The sequence below is a fragment of the Squalius cephalus genome (assembly GCF_949319135.1).
Source record: "Squalius cephalus genome assembly, chromosome: 3".
NCBI lineage: Eukaryota > Metazoa > Chordata > Actinopteri > Cypriniformes > Leuciscidae > Squalius > Squalius cephalus.
In genome coordinates, this window is record NC_137124.1 from 31,976,872 (window position 1) to 31,991,578 (window position 14,707).

Genomic DNA, 14,707 nt, shown 5'->3' on the forward strand with positions numbered 1-14,707 from the left:
CTTTAAAATAGTGGTCAAAAGTCAAGTTTGAGCTCAAGATTTTTTTATGTATATAATTTCCATTACTAAAACATCTATTTGCCAGATTTCCAGTGTCCTACCTATAATTAATTTGGCGGGACAACTAAAAATCTTTAAAGTCATTTTTCTCAGTTCCACACTCTAGCGACTTAAGGTCTTTTGCCTTTGTAGGGCAGAGTGGTTCATAATATCACTTAGAAAATGTGAGTAAATGATTAATAAACTGTTTAAATACATATTATTATTCAGACATATAGTAATAGTTACTTAGTGTGTTAATAAATGCTTTATTAACATGTATTTCTACTGTAATTCAGGGTTAATTCAGGTAGTTATAAAGCATTTAGTAGTGGTCAGTTAACTATGTTTGTGAGCTCATCTAAAGTGAGGATTAGTTATGCTTTGTAAAGCGTTTATAAAGGAGATTTAAAGGCTGTTAATATTTCTATGTTCTGTATCACTGTGTTGTGTTTGTTTCCTTTTTCTGTTTAGAAGAAAACTGAGTCTTTAAATCTCCTTTATAAATGCTTTACAAAGCATAACTAGTCCTCACTTTAGATGAGCTCACACACACAGTGAACTGACCACTACTAAATGCATTATAACTCCCTGAATCTACTACATTTACTTACACTTTCTAAGTGATCTTATTAATCAATGACAACACCTAGTTTGTAAATAATGTAACTGGTTTGTAAATGATGCAATACTTCATTTAGAAATGATAAATTGATCATTAATAAAGTATGAAAATACAATTATTAAACACATTATAGATATGCTTATAAACCAAGAATAAAGCATTTATATGAATTAACTGCTTAGTAATGCTTAACTAATGATTAATAGTGTGCAGTTATTATAAAGTGTTACCGAAAAGTGAAATCATAATCAACCATCCTTTTAAAATAATCATCTGCTTTATTACAAATAATTTATATTTAATAAATACTGTTGCGTGCCACACGCACAAAACATGGAGAGCTAAGTAGGTGTCGCCTGGAGTTCCATTTCCTGCTTTCACAAACACTCCACAACACAACAAAGTAGTCAAGTAGACAATATTTATTTTTACATAGGGGTAAGATTTTCTTTAATTTCTAAAAAGGGAAAATGAATAACTTAGGTTGAGAGGGTTTTAGTTGGCCAAAACAACAAACAAAAAAGGGTTTTCTATCTAATTTTAGGTCGTCTTTCCTGGAGTTAAATAACAAATAAAGATACAATTCTTACCTCCCTGCTGACCAATAAACAGGAGAAAATTACTATACCGCTAACAATTCAAACTGCTCACAAGGAGCTTACACATGAATGGAAGCACAACTCAGCCAACCGGCATTAACACACCTCTGTTTTGGTAAAAGCTCTCACACACACACACGCTCTACCACACAAGGAAGCAGGAGGGAAAATTCGATGAGCAGGCCTTCCACACAGATTATATCCACGTGTTGAGTCACATCAGCACCGCCCGTTAAAACAGCTGCACCTGTTACACTCAAATGAGCGTGGAGCGACAGGAAGAGAGAGAGAGAGAAAAGGCACCACACATGCGCACACACTTGCTCTGAACAGTATGAATGAAACACAAAATTTACGCTCTGACACGTAACACTCCTCCCCTCCCCAAAAGATTATGCGGCAATAGCGCATTGATCTCTTAACCTATTCGGTATTTTCTGCATTGTGCGCTCTGGACAGCGCATCAGCGATTAGATTCTAAGTGCCACGGTTATGGACAATCTCTAAATTAAATTCTTGAAGTGCGAGGGACCAACGCATTAAGCGTTGGTTTGCATTGTACATGCGATTAAGAAAAAAACAATGGATTGTGGTCTGCGTAAACTCTGGTAGTAAACGTTGATCCACCCAGGTAGATGAAATGTTTCAATGCCATCAGTAAGGTGAGAGCCTCTTTTTCAATGGTGCTATATTTGTACTGACAGCAATTAAACTTTTTCGAGAAGTAACACACCGGCCTCTCGACGTTCATTTCAGACGTCTGCAGAAGGACAGCTCCGGCGCCAACCACACTCTCGTCAACCTCAAGTTGGAAAGGCGGCCGAAATCAGAGGCGGCCAGGATTGGGGCGTTACATAAAAGATCTTTCGCTCCCAGCCATTCTGATGAAGTGGCGTAATTCGCGTTTGTTCGTGGGTCTAGGAAACTCAGTTATAGCAACAATCTTGGCATCTACTGGGCAAACTTGACCTTGGCCTACACGTTTGCTAAGATAGGTGACGTAGACTTTGGCGAATTCACATTTTGTCAGGTTCACGGTTAGCGACGCACCAGCCAATCGGAAGAACACTTCATATAGCGTTTCAACATGTTCTTCCCACGTCGACAACACAACAATATCATCAAGATATGCAGTAAAATTTTGTACATTGCGTAGTACCAACTGCATTAGGTGTAGTAGTAGTCAGGAGTGACAAATGCTGAAATTTCGGCAGTGCGCTGAGTAAGAGGCAACTGCCAGTAGCCCTTTAGTAGGTCAAGTTTCGAAACAAACTTTGCAGGTCCGACTCTGTCGATGCAATCATCTATTCTCGGTAAAGGAAAACAGTCAGGTTTAGTGACGGCGTTAACTTTCCAGATATCTGTACAGAATCGAAATGATGAATCAGCTTTAGGTACTAACAGGCAGGGCGAACTCCACGCGCTCTGACTGGGTTCCGCTAAACCGTTACGTAACATGTATTCCACCTCTGATTTCATGATATCACGTTTACAAAGATGTACCCTGTACGTGTGTTGTTTAATTGTAGCGGCATCTCCAACGACGATGTCATGGAACAACACATTAGTGCGAGACAGGACATCTGAGAAAATACTGGGGAAGCAGTCAATCAATTTTATAACACTTTCTCTTTGATAATCTCACAGGTGACCTAGGAAAGTATGCAAATGTTTTAGTATGTTAGAGATTTGCAAGCTTTCTCCCAATGCTGGAATATTTCCTCCAACTTCATCCTTGCTCTGGAGAACAAATGGGGCCACCAACATCACAATCTAAACTGACGCTTCAACTTGATCTCTCGCATGATAAGATTTCAGCATGTTAATGTGGCACATCCGCATTTTCTTTCTACGATCTGGCGTTCTGAGTACGCAATTCGTTTCACTCACTTTTCTTTCTATAAGATAAGGACCAGTAAATCGGGACTGCAGAGATGATCCAAGAATTGGTAACAAAGCTAGCCCCGCCTCACCCAGTTCAAACGAACGAACAACGCTTTTGCGATCGTAACACTCTTTCATAGCAGCTTGTGAGCTTGCTAGATTCAACTTTGCGAGTTCACAAGCGCACCTCAAACGCTTAAGGAGAGTATTAACAAACTCTGTCACTGGTACAAGTGCGACATCATCTTGAGCAACTGCTCACTCAGAAGACTAAGGGGGCCACGAATTGAATGTCCGAATACCAACTGCACTGGGCTGAAGCCTAGAGAGTCTTGCACAGTTTCTCGTATGGCGAAAAGTAATAAGGGCAGACTGTCAGCCCAGTCTCCTTGGGACTGCGGATGATAGGCGCTGGACATCTGATGTGACACCGAAATTCTAGTCAGCACTTGCTTGAACTTGCTTACTCAGCATGTACATGGACCCACACACAATCGTGGACACACTCTAGATTTACTTATCAGTAAGGGTCTAAACATTTCATCGATTGTTATTAAGGATGTAGCACTGTCTGATCATTTCTGTATTTTCTTTGATATATTGATCTCTCCTGCCATTGAAGCTAGATCTATGTCTGTCAAGAAGAGATGCTTAAATGAGAACACTAGTGTACTATTTATGAAGGCTATATCCTTAACACCAAGCATATCTGCTGACTCTGTTGATTTTCTCCTTGATTCTTTTAACTCAGAAGTTAAAAGTGTAATTGATGATATTGCTCCTGTGAAAGTCAGGAAGAAGAGTGGCATACAAAAAGCACCTTGGAGAAACTCAACAGCAGTGCAAAATATTAAAAGACAATGCAGAAAAGCAGAGCGCATGTGGAGGAAAACAAAACTTGTAGTCCATTATAACATCTACAAAGACAGCCTTCATGCTTTCAATATAGAACTAGGCAAAGCTAGACAGACTTTCTTCTCAAATATTATAAACAGCAATTTAAACAACACACGCACTCTTTTTGCTACTGTAGAGAGACTGACAACCCCCCCAAGCCAGATCCCAGTGAAATGCTCTCAGACAGCAAGTGCAGTGAGTTTGCTTCTTTCTTCTCTGAGAAAATCAATAATATCAGAAAGGTGATCAGCACATCCTTGAGTTGCACTGGGGTCAGACAGATCAGACCACCTGAGAAAGTAGTTACTATGTCTGATTTCAAAGAAATTGATGGCAAAATTTTAGAAGAAACCGTACAGCACCTTAAAACATCACCCTGCGCCCTTGACACACTTCCCACATCTTTTTTTTCAAAAGTGTGTTAAACAGTTTAGAAGCAGATCTTCTAGAAGTGGTAAATGCCTCACTTCTCTCTGTGAGTTTTCCAAACTCCCTGAAAACTGCAGTTGTCAAGCCCCTCCTGAAAAAGAGCAATCTGGATAAGACCATATTAAGCAACTATAGACCGATCTCAAATCTTCCTTTCATAGGCAAGATCATTGAAAAAGTTGTCTTCAATCAGCTGAACAAATTATTATGCTCGAATGGATACTTTGACAATTTTCAATCTGGTTTCCGACCGCACCACAGCACAGAGACAGCGCTCATAAAGATAATAAACGATATTCGCTTAAATATAGATTCAGGCAAATTATCAGTGCTGGTACTACTCGACCTCAGTGCTGCATTTGACACTGTCGATCATAACATACTTCTTGACAGGCTGGAAAACTGGGTGGGGCTTTCTGGGATAGTCCTAAAATGGTTCAGGTCATACTTAGATGGGAGAGGTTATTATGTGAGTATAGGAGACCATAAGTCTGAGTGGACATCCATGACATGCGGAGTCCCTCAAGGCTCAATTCTTATTGGGAGCCAAATAATGAGAAAGAACCAAATTGCTTACCACAGCTATGCAGACGACACACAGATCGACTTAGCCCTATCGACTAACGATTACAGCCCCATTGACTCCCTGTGCCAATGCACTGATGAAGTCAACAGTTGGATGTGCCAAAACTTTCTTCAGTTAAACAAAGACAAAACTGAAGTCATTGCATTTGGAAACAAAGATGAAGTTCTCAAGGTGAACGCATACCTTCACTCTAGGGGTCAAACAACTAAAAATCAAGTCAGGAATCTTGGTGTGACATAGAGTCAGACCTTAGTTTCAGTAGTCATGTCAAAGCAATAACTAAATCAGCATACTAAAAAATCTGAAAAATATTGCAAGAATTAGATGCATTGTTTCCGGACAAGACTTAGAGAAACTTGTGCATGCTTTCATCACCAGCAGGGTGGATTATTGTAATGGACTCCTCACTGGCCTTCCCAAAAAGACCATAAGACAGTTGCAGCTCATACAGAACGCTGCCGCCAGGATTCTGAGCAGAACCAGAAAATATGAACATATCACACCAGTCCTCAGGTCTTTACACTGGCTCCCAGTTAGATTTTTGGATTGATTTTAAAGTATTATTACTGGTATATAAATCATTCAATGGCCTAGGACCTCAATACATTGCAGATATTCTCACTGTATATAAACCCAACAGATCACTCAGATCATTAGGATCATATCATCTAGAAATACCAAGGGTTCACTCTAAGCATGGCGAGTCCGCTTTTAGCTATTATGCCAGCCACAGCTGGAACCAGCTTCCAGAAGAGATCTGGGGCCGTATTCACAAAGAATTTTAAGGCTAAAAGTAGCTCCTAACTGGCGAATTTAGGAGCAACTCCTAAAAATAATGGGTGTGTCACTCGTAACTTTAGGACTCCTAATTTTTTATGACTAAGAGTAATTCACGAAGCATTTTAGCCCTAAAAGTAGCACCTAAGCCTGGGACAGCTTAAAAGAAGTCGAGAGGACTCCTAACTCACTAAGACCTATTCACAAACCGCTTTTTGTGGCATTTCACGTTGCGATGTTTTGAAATGTGTATGCGGCGGCTACAGGAGCTTCCAATCGCGAGGGAACAATTTTGCATTGTAGGCATAACTAGGGATGCAATAACGCCACCAACAACAACCAAAACTAGGCTACTCATTGCATGTAAACTAATTGTAACGTTTCATTATGAATCAAATTAAAATGTTCTTCTCTTTGCAAACGTATAGGCAGAGGCATATAGTGACAGATTAATTCACTAATGTTGCAAAGATATAGCATCAATCCATATGTTTCATTAGGCTATAGGCTATTTGTTTTGCCTTACTCTTTATTCATTTAGGCTATTTATTCATCACCTTCCGTCCTTCGCACTACTTGTGTAGCGCACGCATTCTCAGACCTGTCACCTGTCACTCATCATCGTAGGGGAGGTGTTTGTAATCATTCCCGCGTTACAATCATCAGCCAATCAAGGTGGTCACTTCAGTCAAGCTCGTGCATGAGTAATGACGTCATCCATAGCAACGAAGACTCACTCTTAGTTTAGTTGTCGTCATTTTTCTTTACTAAGAGTAGGTCTGAAAGGCGTTGTGAATAACTTTTAAGAGAAAACTCCTAGCTAAAATATTTTAGTGCGATTTAGGAGTACTCCTAGTGGTAAGATAAAATGCTTTGTGAATACGGCCCCAGATGTGCTCCTACAATAGTCACATTCAAATCCAGACTCAAAACATCTGTTTAGCTATGATTTTACTGAATGAGCACTGTTTGTCCGACTGTTTGTACTGTAGTGTATTTTTTATTTTATTTTTCGAAACTGTTTTAATTATTCTTATTTCTTTTTATTATTTTAATTTATTCTATGTAAAGCACTTTGAATTGCCATTGTGTATGAAATGTGCTATATAAATAAACTTGCCTTGCCTTGCCTTGCCTTGAAAAGCTTCGATGTAAAATTAGTTCCCTTTCGTTGTCACTCCGAGTTACGTCGGATGACGACGAATGGGGTTTCGCTTAGAAATCCTATCATCTTCGAGTATATAAAACGAGTCAATGGCAAAGAAATGCCATGGGTCTGCGGAATTTGCATAGCGTAACTCCGCCCCACCCTGGGAGTATATAAGGAAGTACGCTGGCAACATGCAGATATGTTTTCGCTTCGGAGCCAAGTTGATGTACTTCACTCCACAGCCAATCCTGAGTCTGATCCTGAGATGACTGCCATGCTTTCCCGGGCAGCCGCGGCCATTGGGCTTGAGTGGTCCCCGCCACCTGGTCCGGTGCGCTTGCGGCTGGATGATTGGTTTTTGGGTGCCGCCACTGATCCTCGTCAGCGCGCGTCCCCAATGCCTTTCTTCCCGGATGTGCATGAGGAGGTCACGAGGTCCTGGAAGGCACCATTGTCTTCTCGTGATCGCTCGGCGACCTCCTCCGCCCTGCCTCCTCTCGATCAGGCAGCCGCCAAAGGGTACACTGGGGTTCCCCAGGTTGAACGCTCTGTTGCGATGCAACTGTGTCCTCAGAGTGCTTCTTCCCGCGGCGACCCAAAGCACCCCTCCAAAGCCTGTAGGTTCTCTTCCACCCTTGTGGCGAAGGCCTATAGAGCTGCAGGGCTGGTGGCCTCCTCACTGCATGCCATGGCGACACTCCAGGTCTACCAGGCCCAGATGTTGCGTGACATGCACGAGGGGAGGACTGACCCAGGGCTCTTTGATGAGCTGCGTGCCGCCACCGACCTTGCTCTCCGAGCGACGAAGGTGACCGCACAGAGATGGCGTTGAGTTCTTTCCAGGAGACGGTAGCAGGGCCGCTCCTTCCCCCGGTGGAGGGCCGGGGGAGAATCCTTGGTTTTTGTGTGGTTAAAGAACTCACTCCCCCATCTCTGAGCACACAGAGTGTCCGGATGACAGTGCGCGCCGCTCACGAGCCTCGCCACTCTCGTCCCCCTCTGTCGCCAGTTCCCTGCCAGAGCATGCCCCAGTGGGACGCTGGTCCTCCCCTGGCCTCCTCTGGCAGGACGCGGCTAATGACCATGCCCCCGCACCGGGCCGCTATGCCACCCACGCCTGGGCCGGTCATTCCGCCTCGCTGCACCACCGAGGGTACGTCTGTGGTCCGTATGACCCCGCTGGTACAGTTCCTGGAAGCCTGGTTAGAGCTTCCCAGGCTGTCCCGCTGGGTCGCGAGGACCATCAGGCTCGGCTACGCGATTCAGTTCGCGCGGTCTCCTCCCCGCTTCAGGGGACGAAATGAGGTCCGGCTTTTACAGCCCTTACTTCATTGTACCGAAGAAATCCGGTGGGTTACGGCCAATCCTCGACTTGCGTGTCTTGAACCGCTCCCTTCACAGGATGCCGTTCAAGATGCTCACGGCCAAGCGCATTTTCGAGTGCATACGGCCGCAGGATTGGTTTGCAGCGATCGACCTGAAGGACGCCTACTTTCATGTCTCCATTCTTCCTCGACACAGACCGTTTCTACGGTTTGCTTTCGAGGGGCAGGCATACCAGTACGCGGTTCTCCCTTTCGGGCTAGCCCTGTCTCCTCGCGTCTTTACGAAGGTCGTCGAGGCAGCCCTTGTTCCCCTTCGGGAACACGGGGTTTGCATTCTGAACTATCTCGACGACTGGCTGATCCTAGCTCACTCTCGAGACCAAGTTTGCGAACACAGGGACCTTGTGCTCCGGCACCTAGCTCGTCTGGGCCTTCGGGTCAACTTGGAGAAGAGCAAACTCTGCAGCAGCTGTCCCGCCGCTCGGGTTGCTTCATATGAGACCTTCAGCTTTGGCTTCGCGATCGAGTCCCGAGGTGGGCATGGCACCACGGCACGCTCCGAGTTCCAGTGACTCCGACCTGCCGTCAGACCTTCACCCCGTGGTCGAACCTCAGTTTTCTTCGGGCCGGAGTGCCCTTGGAACGAGTGTCCAGGCATGTTGTTGTATCAACAGATGTGCAATGGACATGCTGCCGCGGGCTCCTGGACAGGACCCCAGCGCCTTTGGCATGTCAATTGCCTCGAGTTGTTGGCTGTACGTCTTGCCCTGCACCGCTTCCATGCGTTGCTCAGGGGTCAACACGTACTAGTCCGATCGGACAATACCGCGACTGTAGCGTACATCAACCATCAAGGTGGTCTGCGCTCCCGCCGTATGTCACAACTCGCCCGCCACCTCCTCATATGGAGTCAGAAGCATCTGAGGTCGCTTCGTGCCATTTATATCCCGGGAGACCTGAACCAGGCGGCCGACGAGCTGTCTCGGCTTCGGCCTCTCGCTGGAGATTGGCGACTCCATCCCCAGACGGTTCAGCTGATTTGGGATCAGTTCGGGGACGCACAGGTAGACCTGTTTGCCTCCCACGACTCGTCCCACTGCGGCCTGTTTTATTCCCTGACCGAGGGCACGCTCGGCACGGATGCACTGGCGCACAGCTGGCCGCGGGGACTCCGCAAGTATGCGTTTCCCCCAGTGAGCCTTCTTGCGCAGACTTTGCGCAAGATCAGGGAGGACGAGGAGCAGGTAATTTTGGTTGCCCCGTATTGGCCCAACCGCACCTGGTTCTCAGAACTAGTACTCCTCGCGACAGCACCTCCCTGGCCAATTCCTCTGAGGAAGGACCTGCTTTCTCAGGGACGGGGCACCTTATGGCACCCTCGTCCCGATCTTTGGAACCTCCACGTGTGGCTCCTGGACGGGACGAGGCAGGTTTGAGTACCCTACCACCAGCGGTGGTGGCTACCATCACTTCCGCTAGAGCATTGTCCACGAGACATGCCTATGCATTGAAGTGGAACCTCTTCGTCAACTGGTGTTCTTCTAAAAATCTAGAACCCACGAAATGCCCCATCAGTGTCGTGCTTTCCTTCCTGCAAGAAGGGTTGGAGCGAAGGCTGTCTCCCTCCACCCTGAAAGTGTATGTTGCCGCCATTGCCGCACATCACGACGCAGTTGATGGTAAGTCCTTGGGAAAGCACGACCTGATCGTCAGGTCTGAGTAGGGAACGGAGACGTTACGTCTCCCTGCCACTTCTGCTGTACCACTGGAACGCCTGAGTTCAGTCTCGGCTCCTCAGCGAAGACATATCTGCATGTTGCCAGCGTACTTCCTTATATACTCCCAGGGTGGGGCGGAGTTACGCTATGCAAATTCCGCAGACCCATGGCATTTCTTTGCCATTGGCTCGTTTTATATACTCGAAGATGATAGGATTTCTAAGCGAAACCCCATTCGTCATCATCCGACGTAACGTCTCCGTTCCCTACTCAGGGAACGAGGGTTACATACGTAACCGAGACGTTCTGTGGTTCATTTGGATTTCACGCGGCAGGCCAAAAAGAGAGAAAAATTTACTCGAGAGGTCAAATGATGTGTATTTGTCAGGTCAGGTATGAATGAAACACAAAATGTACGTTCCGACACGTAACAATACTCAAAACAGCGGCATTATAAGATGAAAATATAGACTATAAGATATTTAAACTTGCTATGCCCTTACGTCTGTAACACTGACTCACTGCGGAGTTGACAGTTTTAGCAGTCTTTCCAGCTCTTAATGCTGAATTTGCTCTTGGATGGTTGGATACATGATGGGCTGATGTCGAAAAAAATAACTTAAGGTCATTAAAATATATATTATGCATACGCTCTATCTATCAAAAGCATGCTTGTGAATATGGAATATATTTGAGCATATACTAAAAAATTTAAATAAAATGGTATGGTAAATTGGAGCAATTCAATTGGAGGAGACTCAACCTGGCACTTCATACGCACATTATAACAACGCTAGTTTAGCTATGGTTATTTCCAGCATTTCATGCTAGTTAGCTTGTGTTATATACAGACTAATTTCTAGAGGGAGCTCTCGCAGAAGTGATAGTATCTACGTTCTTTTAGAGGTAGATAGCTGAACCACCACAACGGAAGCTGAATTTCTCAGGTTCAGTGCGGGTGCCAATGGTCAGGAAGGCTGTCTGGGGAACAAGGTCCAAGTTGGGCCATTACAGGGCAACTAAGAGAACCTGCTCCTTCTCTACCTTACTACCACAGTGATGTGCAGGAGGGCTCACTGGGGAATTAACACATCTTGCGTAGGCCCCGGCGTCAGCTGTATGCCAGAGTCTCCGTGTTTCAGGGAGTAAACAACTGGCAAGGGGGTGAGATCAGAGCGTTTGCAACAGATATAACTGTGCGGCCCCGAAGAAATCCCGGACAGCTGGACCGCCTGGGGATGGAGTCTCCACTCTCTTCAGCAACAGCCTGTCATGAGGCCACCTGTGCGGCACGATTGAGCAGGCTGGAACTTGAAATGGAAGAAGCGACCTCAGAAGCTTCTGACTCCATAGAAGGAGGTGGCGGGCGAGTTGTGACATGCGAGGGAAGCGAATGAGCAACGGTCGCTGTACTGAGCAGTGCAATCTTGCTGAGCAGCGGCATCAAGCAAGGAAACTGCTAACAACTTGATGTAATTGAATGCCAATGCAGTGGGAGGTTCTCCCAAACCCCTGTTTACTGCATGCACATTATACATGGCCCCTGAGCTAGTGTTTAGTAGACACTTGTTCTAGGAGCGATTAGCCTGCAGAAACAAAAGGTCTGAACACTGCTGAGAGTTTGGCAGCAGACCAGGTGTTGTTAACACACGAAGTGTGCTGCTCTGCCACGGCCACCTAGGGACACGGTCATGAAGTCATTGCTGAAGCGGTCATCATATGGAGGAAACCGGTTTATATGTGGCTGCGTCTACCATATGCCCCAGGAGCCTGTGAAGGTTATTGAGTGGGTTATTCAGGTTATTCTCACTTCTAAGCTCTGACCGGACACATTCCAGTTGAGAAAGTCCACCTCCAAACTGGAAAAAAAAGCTCCTCAGTCTGTGGACAAGTTACTTTTCTCCAGTTGACCTGAAGACCCAACTGGCTATGTAGCACTCAAAGGGAGGGACTTGTACTGAGACTTCGACCTTGGCTTGGCAGTGTCTGGAGCGGGCGGGGCGCCCCGTCTGCAACCGGTCCACGCTGAGATCTGGGTGGAGGCATGACTCATGACTCGATGACTCAGCAGGAGCAGAGGCGGAGGCAGACGGACACCCTCAGTGATGAGCAGGTGGAGGATTTGCCCCGGGGTGGAGGCAGCAGCGGGCCGCCGGGGCAGGATGTGCCGGATGGCCTCCGTCTGCTTCTGGACAGCAGAGAACTGTTGGGCAAAGTTCTCCACTGCATCACCGAATAGCCCAACCTGAGAAATGGGGGAGTCCAGGAATCTAACCTTGTCTGCATCCCTCATATCCCCCAGGTTGAGCCAGAGATGGCGCTCTTGGACCACCAAGATGGACATTGCCAGACCGATCGCCCGAGCCCCGAGCCCCGCGCCCAGCATATCCGTGAGTGCTTGGGCCTGGTGGACCTGAAGCAATGCCATAGCATGCAGGGAAGATGCAGCTTGCCCACAGGCTTTGTAAGCTTTGCCCAGCTCTCCATCCGATCCTGCAATGGATATCCTGTCCTCTGGAGGGGCCCCGAACGAAACGGCTGGTTGGTCCACTACAGAGGGACCAGCACGTTTCTCGGGGAGCTCCACCGGCTGCGGTGTAAAAGAGGAGGGAGAGATCCACGGCGGATTTCCCCTCACCGTAATCCTCAGATCACCCAACCCATGTGGCACTCTAGGCTTCCCCTGGAAAGTTGACCCAGAGGGAACACTAGAGCGGGGCATAGGAGTGGGGACTGCACCCCCTCGCGTTTAACTAAGGCAAGTCTTGATCTTAACCCCCTGGGGTCGGCGCTATCGCCGGCGATACCAGCTCACTTTTTTTCTTATTAGTGCAAAAGAGACTCAAAATACTCTGTTGATTTTGATCTTACATGTAAGTGTTATACATCATTCAAAACTGTTAAATGTCTTCTTTTATTTGTGTACACTCATAATAAAAACAAAATGTTGTGTTTTTCGTAAAATAAAGAAAATAAACATGCGCGTTCTGCCATCTCTCTCAATATGAAACTCATTCTGAAATGCGACAGAAAATGACCTGTAACTCAGCGAATGTTTGTCACACAGACTTGAAACGCATGTCTATACAATGCTTGGAGTCTCTATTTTTAAAGTATGTAAATTATATAAAAAACAAATATTCTCTGTTTAAGTAATCTGTATGAAAGCAGCGGCATGTACAGTTTCTCAAACGCGTCCTAATTAACTCTAATGTGACCACGCCCACGCGCACACGAGCGATTGACATGCAAATGATCCATGCGGAGGAACGCAGACCTATAAATGCCCTATCGCCTCAAAACAAAGAATCAGAGACTTCAGTAACTTACTCCTCTCTGCTTTTCATCGAGTTTGGAAGGCTGTGTTTGTGCTGTGCTGTTTACCTTGGATTTACCTCAGAAGAATTAGAAGAACGCGATTTAAAGATGAAAAGATTTTTAAGGTAAGACATGTTAAACTGGTGGTGCCAGATTAAAATGTATGTTATGAAATGAGATTGGAGTAAACACATGAAGCCCAATGTCGTACATGTACAGGTGCTGGTCATATAATTAGAATATCATCAAAAAGTTGATTTATTTCAGTAATTCCGTTAAAAAAGTGAAACTTGTATATTATATAGACTCATTACATGCAAAGTGAGATATCTCAAGCCTTTATTTGTTATAATTTTGATGATTATGGCTTACAGCTTGTGAAAACCACAAAATCAAAATCTCAGAAAATTAGAATATTACATGAAATCACACAGTAATTACACAGTGATACCATGGTCATTGAAGCAGGTTTTGGTTCTTTTGGCAGTGTGGACAGGTGCAAATCCTGCTGGAGAATGAAGGAAGCATGAAGTGCTCTGAAAATGTCCTGGTAGACGGCTGCGTTGACCTCTGGATTTAATAAAGCACAGTGGACCAAAGTCCTCTTTTCTGATGAGAGCAAATTTTGCATCTCATTTGGAAACCAAGGTCCCAGAGTCTGGAGGAAGAATGGAGAGGCACACAATCCAAGATGCTTGAAGTCCAGTGTGAAGTTTCCACAGTCTGTGTTGGTTTGGGGAGCCATGTCATCGGCTGGTATTGGTCCACTGTGTTGTCCACTCAACGCAGCCGTCTACCAGGACATTTCCAGAGCACTTCATGCTTCCTTCAGCAGACAAGCTTTATGGAGATGCTTCCTTCATTTTCCAGCAGGATTTGCACCTGCCCACACTGCCAAAATAACCAAAACCTGGTTCAATGACCATGGGATTACTGTGTAATTACTGTGTGATTTCATGTAATATTCTAATTTTCTGAGATTTTGATTTTGTGGTTTTCACAAGCTGTAAGCCATAATCATCAAAATTATAACAAATAAAGGCTTGAGATATCTCACTTTGCATCTAATGAGTCTATATAATATAAAAGTTTCACTTTTTTAACGGAATTACTGAAATAAATAAACTTTTTGATGATATTCTAATTATATGACCAGCACCTGTATATGTATCTATATATAGAAACATGTTGAAATGTGAACTAGACTGGTAGGCAACCTTTCAATGCTAAATGTATATACATGTATGACACAAGGATGTTTTTATATTCTATAACAAAACACAGCATGATAAAAGTAGGCTAGTATGAGTGTATACCAGGGGTGCCCAATCCTGCTCCTGCCTATCTACTGTCCTGCACA